The following is a 15,563-nucleotide window of genomic DNA, read 5'->3' on the forward strand; positions in this document are numbered from 1 at the left end:
TTCTCTACTCATACAAAAAGGCAGGCTTTCAGGATCCAGGGAAAATGGGCTCAGACCTTTATACCTTCCTCCTAAACTCACTCCCCCAGAAATCAAGCCCCCACTCACTCTCCTCTTTAGACAACTGAGGAAGCACCTGGGATTATAATAATCAGAAAAGTAAAGAACATCCATTCATTGGAGCCCAGGATGAGCACTTCAGATGACCTTATTCCCCATAATTAGGAAATAAAGTCTTTTTTAAACTGTCACCCATGCTTAAAGGCAACCCTCCCAGAGTACTCATCTCACTGTGATCTTTCTTTCCGAAAACCCATTCCTGACTCTCTTAATGCAAAGATTGGGCCAGGGTAATGGTCTCAAACATGATTCTTTCCTTCAAGCTCAAGTTCCCAAATTCAGAGCATAAAAGGGAATACTGTTTCCCAGAGGTCTAAGTAGCTTCGGTGCCCAAATCTGCTTCCCAAACTGATTTTTACAGTGTTCACTTGCAGTAAAAGAAGGGGAGAGGAGATGGCTTGGTGCAGGGCGTGGAAAGTGAGGGGTGAACAAAACATAATCAGGAGGCAGTGACATCAGGAAGAAAAAGCTTTATTGTTACAGAGAAAACAGCTGCATGACTGAACTCCAACTCAAGTCCTCCAAAGAACCAAGTCTGAGAAGAGAATCAGGCCAGTGACTATCAGAGGTTGGACTTCTAGACCTCACAGTGTGACGAACTTGGGCAGGAAGAAGAAGAAACTTCAGAGCAGCTCGGAAGACTTTCCGTGGGAAATGGGAGAAGAGAAAGTCTCAGACTGGGCAGGTCATCGGCACTTTGGCTCTCCCGTGATGCTCCTCAGTGCTCCTCGTGGCCTAGGTCAGCAACAGCCCCCAGAGCAACAGCCAGAGCCCCCAGAATTCTGACCAGTGCCACTGCCACAGCAGTCAGAGTTCCGGTGGTGGCGTCGAAAAGATCTTCGACGTCTGTTGTGGCTCAGGCAGCAACCGCCACCCCCAGAGCTGCAGCAGCTCCCACCTCCAGAGCTGCAGCAGCCCCCAGAGCTGGGGCCACAGCAGGAGACTGGAGGTGGGCAGGGGGCAGGGCACTTCGGGGGGCATTTTGGGGGACACTTAGGAGTACACTTGGGTGAACATTTTGGGGAACACTTGGGAGGGGGCTGGCACTGCTGCTGGCTTTGCTGGCAGGACATCTCAGCAGGAGCTGAATGAAGCTGAAAAACAATACAGAAGCTTTAAGTTCAACTAGCTCAAGATAACTGCCTTGCATTTAAAATTGAACTATGAATTCACAAGATTTCATCTTTATGATGATTAGATTTTTAAAACTCAATTTCACAAAATCAGTTACAAGAATTATGCAAAAGGTTTCAACCTAGGACCTCCATAATTTCAAAAGAATTCCTCGAAACTTCAAAAAGACACCAATCCTTCTTTCCCTTCCCGTATCATCCACGCTCGCTTCCAGCAGAACCCTCCCTTCCAAATCCTCTCTTCTCCTTGTCTTTCTTCAAGATTGTCCTCAGCCTCCACACAGGGCTTCTCTCTGCCCCAACTCCAGCACCAAGAGTGCCTCCTGGTCCTTGAGATGCACTTTACCTTACTCAGGCACTGGAGCAGATCACCCAGGAGGCAGGTGGACTGAAGTGCTGTCAAGAGCTCCCACCTTTTATATGGATTCAGCTCTGACCTGGCTTCAGGAGGTGCAGACCATGTATGGGATGCTGATAGCATCTTTCACAAGGGGCATGGGTGACTACCCACACCTCACATCCTAGGGACCCAATTCCTCCCTCCATACGCATGTCAAGTATTAACCTACAGGAATATCCCCTGAGAATTGCTGGCCTCTAGGATAATGATGGAGCTATGCAGATTGCACACAACGTCTGTCAATCTCACAGGCAGCTCTGCTATGCTCCCTATTTCCTGGACTGGATCAGTAGGATTCTAGACCTCTGGGATGAAGAGAAGTTCTCTTTTCTCTTTGGTATAGGAAATGGAGGGGGAAACTCCCAAGATGGAGATTAAATGGCCCTTTTTAGAATAAAGATAGAGCTCAAAAATAAAATGCCAGGCCCAAGCCATGAGGTAATGTGGCTTTTTCATCCTTAGAGGATGCCATAACCTGGACTAAGAATGCTTGATATCTCAATGATGTTATTTTAAGCAGGTATAATGCAGATGGTGTGGGTGGTTGGGCTTCTCTCCTTACCTGAACTTGACCCACCAAAAGAACTCACAAATAGCGTTGATTCTGCACTAACAATTCCTTTGAAAGGGCAGAAGTCTAGGAATGGCTTCTCTTTCCACATGTGGTCCTAAAGAAAGTATCTTTGGCCAGCCCAAGGTGAGGAAGCAGGGACCAGGTGTATGCTGAGGGTGGAGCAGGAAAGCTAGACTCATATGGGAGTTGCCAGAGGCGAGGCATCAGTTCTGGTCATCCCTAAGAAAAAAGCATCCAGCCTAAAAAGGTCCTTTTTGTATAAATGACCTTCAGATGGAGGGGGCAGGAGAGCATAGTTTTTGCAAGTCCGTGATACAATCCGAAGCTTTTTTCCCTAGAAACATGCTGAGGGCAAGTTAGGTCCCCAGGAAAGTCATCAAAGTCTATTTAGCTGAAAATAGACAAAATACGGCATATTCACAATGAAAACTGCAGTGAGAGGAAATAAGACAGAGAGAAACATATGACAGCTCAGCTCTCCGCTGGGTTAATGGGCTGCGATGAGAAGCGTATAGCTTAATTATAACACAGCTTTTGGAGAGAGATTGTCTGGCATCAGTTCCCAGCTTTGCAAACTCAGGCAAGTTACTTAATCATCATTATAAAAAGGGGCTAATAACAATTCATAGGCTGCTAAAAAAAAAGAAAATAGAGAGAAAGTTCTTAGAACCGTGTCTGGGACTCTTAGTTCAAAATGCTAGTTTAAAAACAATGTAATCATTATGGATACTCTTAAATCCATGAGAAAGTATCTTTTTAAATTTCAAATTACTGATCTGCTGATTTTTGAAACCAAAACTATTTGTTGCGATACCAGATCTTAGCCCTAATGTTTTCTTACAGCAAAATATTGAGTGCTTGCTTGCCACCGGGGAATGAGGTTATAAGAAAGCATAATCATTATGAAAAAATACAAAATAAGGAGGGAGAATTTAAAATTCACTTTTAATCCCATCCCCCAAGTATTCTTAATATTTTGCTATTTTCCTTCCAGTCTCTTTTTTACTTTTTCCAGTCTTTTTTACTTTATAGCTTTTTGGTGGTTTGTGTTTTGTTTTGACTTTACATAGTCCTTATCACGGTACTTATATGAGTTTATTTCACTAACTTTTCATTTAACATTTTAACATAAACATTTCCCATATTGCTATTCATTCTTCATAAGCATTATTTTTGGTAGCCATGGAACATGTCGTGGAGGGCACAGAATCCTTTAATAAGTGGTCAGGAGCATGAGTCCTAGAGCCAGTCTCTGGGTTTGAATCGAGCTCCCCACTTGCCAGCACTGTGATCTTGGACGAGCAATAGGAGCTCTCCGTCTCCCTCCTCATCTGTGATATGGGGAAAGTAATAGTATTTATCTCATAGCATCATCTACAGATTAAATGAGTTAACATCCATAAAACTCTTGTAATAGTGCCTGGCCCGTAGTAAGCACTCAGTGAATATTAAAAGTAAACCCTGATGCTGTGCCCCTTCTGAATGTCAGCACACAGAGGGTGGGGTGGGCTTAGATAAATACCACCAGGTGGGGAGGCAGGGAGGCTGCTTTGGGTGCCAGAGCTCTGTGCATGGGAGGTCCATCTGCTCCTCCTTTGCTGAGACATTTAAGAAAGGATACATAACACAGGCTCTGAATTTCTGGAAAAAGAAGCCCAATACAAGTTAAAGGAATTACCCATTTAATACATGGGTATGATGAATTTTAAAAGGAACAATGTCCATCCCCTTTTCTTATAATTATTTGGGTACATGGCCACCAAGCTGACCGCCACATGATGAGGTCTTTGAGTTTAGTGCTTTGCAGTCAGCAGGCCCTCACTTTTCATTTCCTTGAGTTGAATTGGCTATTCAGTAGGGAGAATGGATGCCTACAACAAATCCAAACCCAGATTTTCTTAACAAATTCCTGGCATTTCATGGAATTATAGACTGGAAGTTGTGGAAAGGACCTTAGCCATCATTCAGAGACAGTGGTTCTCAACCCTAGTGAGGCCTGACATTGACATTCTCCAAAAAAAAAACAAAACAAAAAACACTTCACTGGGTGGTTCTCGACTACAGGCAGGATTGAGAATCCCTGACTTAGATCACACCCTTTGATGAGGAAACTGAGGCTCAGAGATGGAAAGAGGCTCGCCCCGGATCACACAGGGAGAGAGAGGCAGAGCTGGAATTCCAAGCTCTGTCACAGGCCCCTGCCTCTTGAAAATTTTATTTCTTTTTGTGATTTTTTTCTAGCAAGCTTTAGTTTGCATAATTTGCTTGTTAAACATGGCTATTGAGGTTGGAATGAAAATAATAATAAACATGGTGAATCACTGTCTGAATTGGATGTTTAGAAAAGTTAGAAATAATCTATACCACTACTGCTCTAAGGAACCAGGAATTGAGTACCTGTGTCTGAAAGGCAGTGTCTTGCGTCAGAGGGGTTGGGCCAGCTGGCAGGCCCCCAAGAACCCTCCCAAGGGTGGTCCTTGGCCCAGAAGTTCAACCTTGTCCATGCCTCTGAGCTCATCAGTCCTGGCTGTGCTGAGTCACTGCAGCTAACTCACAAGAAACTGATGACGTCAATTTACAAAGAAAAACATGAGTATCAAATGTTGACCTGATAGATACATTCTCTCCCTGTAGGAAAACTCCTGGAAGAAGTCAAGTCATAAGCTGGATGTGCTCGGTGAGGTGAGGTTGCATAGTGGCTTCCAGTTTGATGGTGAAGAAAACTAGGTGTTCGCATCAGGTCATCTAAATACCCTTAGCCCTGGACAGATTTGAGTGGCCCTGAAAACGTCTGCTCCCTGGCTGCCCTTCCTCTGTGCTCCTTTATAGATCAACCCTCCCACTGCTAGACCCTGGCCTGGGAACTACCTCTGGAGGGGCCTTTGCTGAGCACTGCTCTCATCCACTACATGCTGATTTTGGAGTTCAACATTGGGAAGGTAACTTTATTATTTATTTATCTTATTTCCACTACTCACTATCGCCCTGACACACATTGTAGTAGACAGAATAATGTTTCTTCCCCAAAGATGGCCATGTCCCCATCCCCTGAACCTGTAAATATGTTACCTTATACTGCAAAAGGACTTTGCAGGTGTCGTTAGGTTAAGGATTTTAAGAGGGGGGAATTGTCTTGGATTATCCAGGTAGACCCAGTGGAATCACAGGGGTCCTTATAAGAGGGAAGCAAGAGGGTCAATGTCAGAGAAAGGAGATGTGACAAGGGAAGCAGAGGTTGTTGGAGTGATGCACTTTGAAAATGGCCATGAGCTAAGGAGCATGGGTTGCCTCTGGAAGCTGGAAACAGCAAGGAAATGGATTCTCCCCTGGAACATCTAGAAGGAACACACTTCTGCCAACACCTTGATTTTAGCCTAGTAAGACCCATGTTGGACTTCTGACCTACAGAACTATAAGAGAGTAAATTTGTGTTGTTTTAAACTACTGAGTTTGTGGTAATTTGTTACAGCAGCAATGGAAAACTAATACACACACCTAGATTAAAAAAAATACCTTTGAGTTTCAGAACATGTTTCAATTACTTAAAATGAGATCAAATTTATTAAAATTATTTCCATTGATGTTTGGGATTGAAGGTTTACATCTCTGAGTTTGACAGGATGTCTGGCCAAAGAGAAGCTCAGTGAAGAGATGACAGAGAAAATAGTCAAAGATAAACAAAGATGCTGCCTGGGCTTATCCCAGCTCTCCCACTTGCTAGCTGTGTGACCTCTCTGAACCTGTTTCCTCATCCACAAAGTGGGGATAATAACAGTGCCCATCTCACAAGGTTGATGAGGATTCCTTGAGATAATGCCTATAAAGCCCTTAGGCCTGGCATGCAGGAAGCACTCAGTAATTCTTAGCCTTCCTTATTCTCGTTGTCTTACTATTGTCTTCATCAGTAGCAGGAAGTGATCACTAGAAAACCAAAGATGTCAGGACTGTTGCTAGGATTCCCAGGCCCCTCTTCCAGCCTTACAGCTCCCAGCAAGCTACTTCCTGGATCAGGGCTTGATGAATTCTGTAGAGTAGGATGGACAGATGGCCACCACTTTGGGCCTATTTGAATTGCTAAGACACTACTTGTCCCTCTTCTCAATCAGAAAAAGGGCTTCTTGCTCTTTCCCCCATGGAGAGCTTTTTACTATTTGTATGGTGTTTTTGTATTCATGCCTTTATTTGAATATTTACAATAACTCTATGGGGTAGAACTCTCTTCTCCCTGTTATAAAAAGAGAAAATGAATTCTCAGATAGTCCAAGCAATCCTTCTAACGTCACACAGATTAGAGAGATGCCAGGCTTTGACCCCAGCTCTTTGGGCTCTAGATCTTGTGCTTGCTCCTCAAATCATAGTTCCTTTTAGCCCAGAGACATGGTGGACAGGCCAAGAGTCCACAAGGGATTAGAATATAAAAATGGTCTAGGGAAAACTGGATAACCACATGCAGAAAAGTGAAATCAGGCCCCTGTCTTACAGCACTCACAAAAATGATCTCAAAATCATTAAAGACTTAAACATAAGACCTGATACTATAAAACTTCTGGAAGAAGGGAAGAAGCTCCTTAACATTGGTCTTGGCAATGATTTTTTGGATATGACCACAGAAGCACAAGCAACAAAAGCAAAAATCAACAAGTGGACCACATCAAAAGCACAGCAAAAGAAACAATCGACGAAATAGAAAGGCAACTTATGAAATGGGAGAAAATACTGGCAAATCATTTATTGGATAAGGACTTAATATGCAAAATATATTTTAAAAAACTCGTACAACTGAATAACAAAAAAAATCCAATTAAAAAATAGGCAGAGGAACTGAATAGCCATTTTTCCAGAGAAAATATCAAAATGGCCATTGGGTAGTTGAAAAGGTGCTCAACATCACTAATCATCAGGGAAATGCAAATAAAAACCACAATGAGCTATCACCTCACACCTGTTAGAATGACTATCATCAAGAAGATGAGGTACAACTGTTGATGAGGGTGTGGAGGAAAGAGGATGCAACTGTGCACCTTGTGCACTGTTGGTGGGAGTGTAAGTCGGTGCACCCACTACGGAAAACGGTATGGAGGTTCCTCAAAAAATTAAAAATAGGGGCCGACCCAGTGGCATAGTGGTTAAATTCGCATGCTCTGCTTCAGCAGCCTGGGGTTCACAGGTTCAGATCCTGGGCACAGACCTACACACCGCTCATCAAGTCATGCTGTGGCAGCGTCCCACATACAAAACAGAGGAAGATTGGCCCAAATGTTATGTCAGGGACAATCTTCCTCAAGCAAAAAGAGAAAAAATTGTCAACAGATGTTATCTCAGGGCCCATCTTCCTCACCAAAAAAAGAGAGAGAGAGAAAAAAAATTAAAAGTATAACTACCATATGATCCAGCAATCCAACTTCTGGGTAAATAGCCAAAGGAAATGAAAATAGGATGTCAAAAATATATGTGCACTCCCATTTTTATTGAAACATTATTCACAATAGCCAAGATATGGAAACAACCTAAGTGTCCATCAACAGATAAATGAATAAAGAAGATGTGGCATATATATACAATGGAATATTATTCAGCCATGAGAAAGAAGGAAATCCTGTCATTTGCCACAACATGGAAGGACCTTGAGCACGTTATGCTAAGTGAGATAAGTCAGACAGAGAAAGACAAATACTGGATGATCTCATTTATATGCGGAATGTAAAAAAGCCAAACTCACAGAAACAGAGAGTAGGTTAGTGGTGACCACGGGCTGGGGGGTAGGGAATTGGGGGGATGTTGTTAAAGGGTACAAACTTGCCACTAGAAAATGAATAAGTTCTGGAGATCTAAAGCACAGCACAGTGACTGTAGTCAATGACACTGTATCACATACTGCAAAGTTGCTAAGAGACTAGCTCTTAAATGTTCTCACCGCAAAAAAAAGAAACGATAATTACGTGACACGATAGAGGTGTCAGCTAACTCTACAGTGTTAATCATACTGCACTGTATCAATGTAGCCAATCAATGCATTGTACGCCTTAAACTTACACTGTATGTCAATTATATCTCAATTTTTAAAAATGCACACAAGCAAACCATAAATACCCGTCTTCTGAAAAGATAGTGCAATATGGCCTTAAAATGGGGCTTTCATCTTGCCCCAAGTGACTGCCGTGCTGGGTGGAAGAGCCCTCTGGCAATTCTGGTCTCAACCAAAGAGCTCTTCTTCTTGCCTGCCTGGGCACCACCACTTCCAAGAAATGAACGCTGAAGACGTAGGTGAAGGCAGGGACACCAGAGACTTACTCACAGAGCTGCCTGGGGCCCTCAGGTGCCTGTAGCACTTCCTGGAAGAGCCTCACCTCTGGGCCCCAGCCAGCCCAGCTCTGCCTGCCCATGGATCCCTGATGTGTGGGATGCTCTCTCCTCTTGAGGCTCTTAGTCAGCTGCAGTGTTATCATCTCCATCAGGAGCGTTTCCATGGCTGGAGCGTGGAGGCTGGGATGCCGTGGGAGCCTCCAGAGTGAGTAACCAGAGAAAGGAGGATTCCGCCTCTTGGAGAGTAAGTAAATATCCGGGGTGGGGACTCAGAAGGATAAAAATAGCTGAGGAGGCTCCTGGAAGCACATACACTGAGGAACCTTATTTTCCCAGCTGGCAAGGCTGGAAGCTGCAAGCACAGGTGAAGTGGGCAGGCAGCAGGAAGCAGCTGGCTGCAGAGCACAGACATCTGTCACATGGAGTTAAAGGCAGCTCTCTCTGGTTGCGGGGTGTAACACGTGACTTGCTCTAGGGAGCTGGGCTATCCCTCACATCTGTTTGATCTGCCTGTGTTTGCCATCATCAGTGGAATGTCTTCAGCAGGGAATTTTTTAGTCTCCCCAACTTACACTGAGGACCTATAGGGAGCCAGGCCTGTGCTAGGCAGTGGAGAGACAAAGGTGATAAAGCCCCTATCACTGCCCACTGAGAATTGTCAGTCCAATAGGGAGACAGGTATTCCCAACAAGCTATGATAGGAGCAGATTCTGATGAGTATGGACCAAAGTTTAAGCAAAGTACTTCAGAGAAGAAAAAGTGTATAGCTAGTTACAATAGCATAAACAATAGAAGGATCCCATTTGTGTGGGTCTCTCCAAATATATCTGTATATTGATAGACAATACATGTAAATAAACAGAAAAAAAGCTGGATGGATCTGTATTGAAATGTTAACAGTAGTTACTTCTGGGTGGGGGATTGTAAGCGTTTCTTTTTTCCTTTTACTTACTCAGTTTTCTAATTTTCCTGCAATGAATGCACGTTTAATACACGGATAATAAAATGTTTAACTTAGCACAGAGATATGAAATGCACTGAAAGTGTCAGAAAATACTTCATGAAAGTGGCATTTGATGCTTTTATTCACTGTTGCAAATATTTGGAGTGTCGGTCAAGCACCAGGTTCCATGCTTGGTACTGGAGGCACAGGCAGGCAGTTAGACGCAGTCCCGTCGCTCCTGGGGCTCAGAACGCTGCCCTCACTTCTCTTCAGTTGCCACCTGTCTGATCTCTGCAGCCCTCTCTGTCAGAGTCACTTTTTCAGACACTTAATCACACCCTGCACAGCATTGCCCTGCTCCCTGTGTGGATGTCATTTACCCCCCGAGATCATGAACTCCTTGGAAGCTGGATCTATGTGTTATCCTTCTATTGAGTGCCCAAAGCTGGGAAAACATGAGTACCCTAGGTGGCATACTGAACAGAGCCAATTGGAAGGGAGGGGACATCGTGGCCTAGACAGGAGTCAGTCTCGGTGCCAGAGGCCCGAGGGGACTTATAGCTCCCAGCCCTTGACCCAAGCTCAGCCTGAGGATGGTGGGTTCTACTCTTGTTCATGCCACTCGCCGCCAATGGGCTGCCTCATCCACAATGTGCACAGAGAAGGGATCCAATGTTCACAGAATTGAAATGACTGCTCCAAAGGCAGGCCCCACACCCATACTTGAGAAAAAAAATTCTCTCTACCCAAAGACACCACCTTCCCCCTTGAGATCTCAAAGCTCCATTGACTATGTTCATACCCAAGGCCTAAAGAAATCTGGTTTGACTTTGTAAACCTGTGGCCTAGCTCTGGACTGAGTACGTGGTAACCATGGTAAATGGGGAAGAGAGGTGATGGGGAGAGGGAAGGAAGACATGAACAGAGGAGGGAAATGAGTGACAAGTATAGTTCTCTCTTCCCACTACAGGTCATTCTCCTTCAAGTAATGGTGATTCTGTTAACAAATAAAAAATAATAATAGTAAGGAGAAAGTGGATCTCACTTGTAACAAAGAAGAAAGACATTCATATATCTTAGCAACTGGGATTTGAGATTATAGGTTGCAGTGGCTTCCTCCTCCTCTCTCCTCCTCCAACACACGATCTGGCCATGTCCACGAGCCCATGCCCACCACTGCCCTGGACTGTCCCGGCCCTGCAGTGCCAAGACTTCTGCAAGCTTCTCAGTCAGGCTCCCAGTTCTGGCAGACAAGTGGAGCGTGACTGAGTCATGGTATAGGAGTCTGAGCAATTTACCAGATGCTTAAAGTCTCTAGCTTAATGACGAAATGACCATGAATTTCCTGCTGTCTTTGTGCCAGCCTCCCCCACCAAAATCCAGAGAGGGATCTGGGAATGTGACTGTCTCAGTCCCAGGTCTGAAGATGGCTCCATACACGGAATTCAGTCTCTAAACCCTCTTTCTACTCCCTCTACTCATACTCTTCTCCCCTACCTCTGCCTCAATATCCACAGGTCCTCTCACTCCTTTAAATATCATCCATCATAAGGATCCTCATCACTGCCATGTGAAGGCCTCTCTCCCTCCTCCCAACTCCCTGTCCTGCATCCTTAACCCTCTGATGACATAAACCGCATTCCACAGTTGGCAGTTGACAGTGAACCCACCATCACTACCTCCCCAAAGTGCCTCAAGTCCCTTAGTAAATGGCCCCAAGACCCAAGGCTGAGAATCATCCTAGCTTCTCCCTCTTCCTCACCCCACATCCAGTGATGCACCCAGGTTTTCTCCTCCCAGCTCTACTGTCTGCTTTCCTCAGACCATCATGATCTCTCTAAAATGTAAATCTGACCTATTAATAACTTTCAATGGCTCCCTATTACCCCCAAGGGGAAAAAAATCCAAGTTCCTCCAAATGGTGCCTGAGTTCTTCTCCTACCTCCCGGGGCTTGTCTCCCCTGCACCATATGCATGCCACAGCCACACCCAGTTGTCACAATCCCTAAACGCATCTACATGCACCCCTGCTTAGAACGCTCTTCCTGCTCCACTCCTGCATGAGTCCAAGGACTGCCCTCTGAGGAACCTGCCCTGACAGGACCCCAGCCCTAGCCCCCTGCAGTGGAGAGCCTCTATGACAAGGCACGTGTCATGTCCTGTGCTCACGATTGGCCTCCCCTATTGGATTCTGAGGGTCTCTACATTAGGGTCTGGGTGTTCCCTGGGGGTATCACAAAGGCTGGCACATAATCAATACTTTCAGGAAGTCTTACCCTTTTTTCTGCACTGAGAGCTTCTTGGGGGCAGATGCCTGCATTATTCATCACTATGTGTCTTCAAGGCCCAGCACAGAACTCACAGCATTCAGCAAGCATTTGTTGAGTAAAGAATGAAAGAATGAGAGCTGGTCTTCATTTTCAGGGAGGGAGGAGGTGCACAGCACTAGCATAGTCACTGCAGAGCACATTCTGACCTTGACTCATCCTGATTCATTTGGAAACTGTGACTGAAGTCACTTCTCTTCAGCATGTTGCCTTGGTCTCCCTGGGATGCTGGGCAAACAGGAGACTTTAAACACTGGAAATTCCGGATCCCTTCTAGATAAATTGAGGGACATCAGGTCCTACTTGGTTTATTCTAGACTCTATGGGTCATCTAGAGTCTGTCAGAGATCTGGCCCATCCCTCTTCATCCAGAGGATGGAATTGACCCTAGAAGTCAGGACCAGTGCCCAGGGCTCCAGCCACTGAGCCCATGTCCTTTCCGTCTCCATTGTATGAACTGTCTAATTCCCTGGACACACCTAGACTGAGGGAGGACGTGGGGAGGTGGAACATGGGAATAGAGTCTTGTAGTGCCTAACACAGTGTCCACTCACCTGCCAATTGCCCATTTGAATGACAGGGAGCTCCAATAGACTCTGGGAGGTGTTAGGGGGAAAGTGACTCCTGGTTTCTGCTGATGATCACCCTTAGGCTGCTACTTGAGGGGAGCAGGAGATGGGCCTCCAATTTGGTGGGTGCAGTTGCTGCTCTCCCAAGGAGGTTGATCTTTGGAATCCCTTTGGAAGTGGCCAGCTTTCTGAACTTCTGTCAGTTCCTGCAGATGTCGCAATATTCCTGGTTCTCAGGGGTCTTCTGGTGTAGAGAGTGCTTGGGTCCTGGACCAGACTCTTCATATACCAGATAGTTGATCTCTTCAGGTTTCCAGTTTATTGCTAAACCCCAAAACCCAGAAGATGCTTGGAACAGAGTAGACATTCATTAAATATTTGTGGGTAGAAGGAGGAAGGAAGGAAGGGAAGAAGGAGGGTGATCCATGTGCCACTGTTTGCACCAGCCACCACTGAGCCAGCTGAGAGAGAAGTGTGAGCCTCCTATGAGCACCTAGGTGCCTCATTTGAGAAGCTGAAGCCAACTTCCCAGAACAGAGGCCACCTCCCACCAATCCCAAGACTCTTGGACGCAAATACTCATTTACCAGAGCAGAAAGCATCTTGGGTCAGAAAACTTAACAGTCAGTGAGGCGTCCTTTGTGGCACATGGCAGGGGGCTATAACCCTCCATTGTTATGGCATTCCAGCTCTGTCTCTTCCCGGGGCTTTCAGCGCATCTCTCCCACAAGCCACCCCAGCACTGTGGAAGGACCTTGTCTCAGAAGCACTGTGGGCCTCAGTTACTGAACTGCCATGTTTCTCTGTGGGATCCAGGAGACAGAGGTGACTAGAGCAAATTTTATTAAGGACCATGGTGAGTCATTAACAACTTTAAATTGAAAAAAGGATCCGTTAAGCAGAGTGAGTATAGGGAAATAAAATTGAATATGAAACAGGGAAATTTGCTCTTGAGCCTCAGTTCTGCCATATCAACTCTATCACCTTAGACACATCACGTGACTTCTCTGAATCTCAATGTTCTCATCTCAAAAATGGAGGTCAGTAGCATGCTACCCAATCCAATGAGATCACATATAGCAAAGTACTTGGTGAGCCATAAAGCATTATAAAAATATAAACTAATACTGATAATATAAACATAATCTAATAATGATGATAATAATCAAGGCCAACCTATGAGTGGCTCTGTCTCTCATGTAATCCTGAAATTTTACATGATGTCAGTGAGCCTGGGGGTTGGAGGAAGGCAAGACCTGGCAAGGAAAGACCCCAGGTGACAGCTAAGTGTCAATGACACTTCCAGGGCATTGCTGGCACCTGCCTGGATGACAGTCCTCAGGGCAAATACTATCCTGGCCCAGAGTGTGAGAAAGCAAGAAAGAACCTGGTGGCTAATCTTTGTGACCTGGACTTGACCCTTCTGGGACTCCTCTGATGACTGGGGAATGAGTACACCATTCTCCCCAGCTGGTTCTGCAGGCCCTCAGGAACCAGAATGTCAGGGCGGGGGCAGTGCCTGTGTTTGGGCAGCCGCTCTGCCTCTGGAGCAGCATATCCTTGTGCAGGATAGGAAGAGGCTAGGTGAGATGGCCTCTTCAGGCCCATCCTGTCCAGGTAGATCCCATGGAACAATCCTGCAGGTCTCTCACAGGCTCTGTCCTAGGGGATCACAGTCCCTTGAACTGTGGCCAACACCCGACACTGTCAACTCCACCTAAGCAGTGATCCCACTCACGGGCACACCTGGCTTAGAGCAACTTCTCTCTGACCTTGCATCAAGAGTGTCACGTACAAAGACATTTGAAGCTGCTACTGGAAGTTTCATCCATCAGTCAATCAATCATTCAGTCCTCGAAAACAGATCAAGTTCCTATAGCGTGCCAGGCATTATGCTAGACCCTGAAGATACAGATGAAAAGAAACTCTGGCTACTGTCCGTAAGCAGTTCCCATTCTGTGTCAAGGTAGGTTTGGAGTGGACAGGCACATAAATATATACATATAAGACAGTAAGACGTGGCTGATGGACTCTCCCAAGACATATCAGGACAGGAGAATGGGGTGGGCAGTGATGGGGGAGGTAAAACTCCATGTTCTCTCTTCATGCACACCTGACTGGAGGTGAAGGACTTCCCACCAACACCTTTGCCCGCTCCTGTAATCTTCTAAGCTAGGAGCCAGAAAGAATCCAAGTTCTGCCATCCTTTAGCTAGGTGACCTTGGGAAAGTCACTTATCTTCTTGGGGCCTCAGTTTCCTCATCTGTAAAATGGGAATGGTGATGGCTCTTCATCTATTCACTCAAACAAACTGCAATTATTTTTTTGAGCAGCAGCAATATGCTAGGCTTTGGGAACACAGAAGTGAGAAGACACGTGGTCCTTGATCTCATGAAGTTTAAGCAAAGACAGACGTTAAACTAGGACATCACATTAGTACTGAGAGCTATAAAAGGAAGAACATGAAGTCCTACAGAATTGCAGGAAGAGAACCTCACCCAGCCATGTCCATTCTCTCAGTGATGTTATGGGTATTCAATTAAACAGTAAATATGTAAGAGCTCTTTAAACTGTAAAGTTCTGTGTAAATCTGTGCTGTCCTGTCCTGTGTGTTTTTGCCTCTCCCACTCAAAGCTGAGGAATTCAGAAGATGAGAAAGATGAAAAGGAAAACAAACCTCAGTTGAGATCTTATTATGTGGCAGATGGTTCCTTGCAACCACTCTCAAGTGGCTATTATTTCACAGTTTGTAGGCTGGGTCAGGGATGCTCAGGAGACCATGCCCAGGGTGGCACAGCTCAGGGGTCAGGAGCAAAGGTCAACCAGGACCCTCTCACTTGCTCCATAGTAGACAGGAGAACCGTTCTCCTTCCTAGGGTGTCCACCTCCAGCCCTGTTTCTTGATTTCTGCTTAGTTGGAAAGCAGCAGACTGATATCCAGTCAAGATGCTTAGAGAGGAGAGAGGTCCACTCAAGAGAGAAAAGATAGCCCGGTAAGAAATGGCTGCCTGGCAGAGAGTCCAGTCATTACCCCTCTGATGGGACTTAAATCGTTCCAAAGGCTTTGCCCTGGTGAGAAGACAGCCCTGTCAAGCTTTGAACCAGATCCAGATTGGCACTGGAGTACAGTGAGTGGAAACTGAGGTCCAGAGAGGGTAACTGGGGGGCCAAGGCAACAAACTGGTGAGTGCTAG

The sequence above is a fragment of the Equus caballus genome, chromosome 5 (genome assembly GCF_041296265.1).
Source record: "Equus caballus isolate H_3958 breed thoroughbred chromosome 5, TB-T2T, whole genome shotgun sequence".
In the NCBI taxonomy this organism is placed as follows: domain Eukaryota; kingdom Metazoa; phylum Chordata; class Mammalia; order Perissodactyla; family Equidae; genus Equus; species Equus caballus.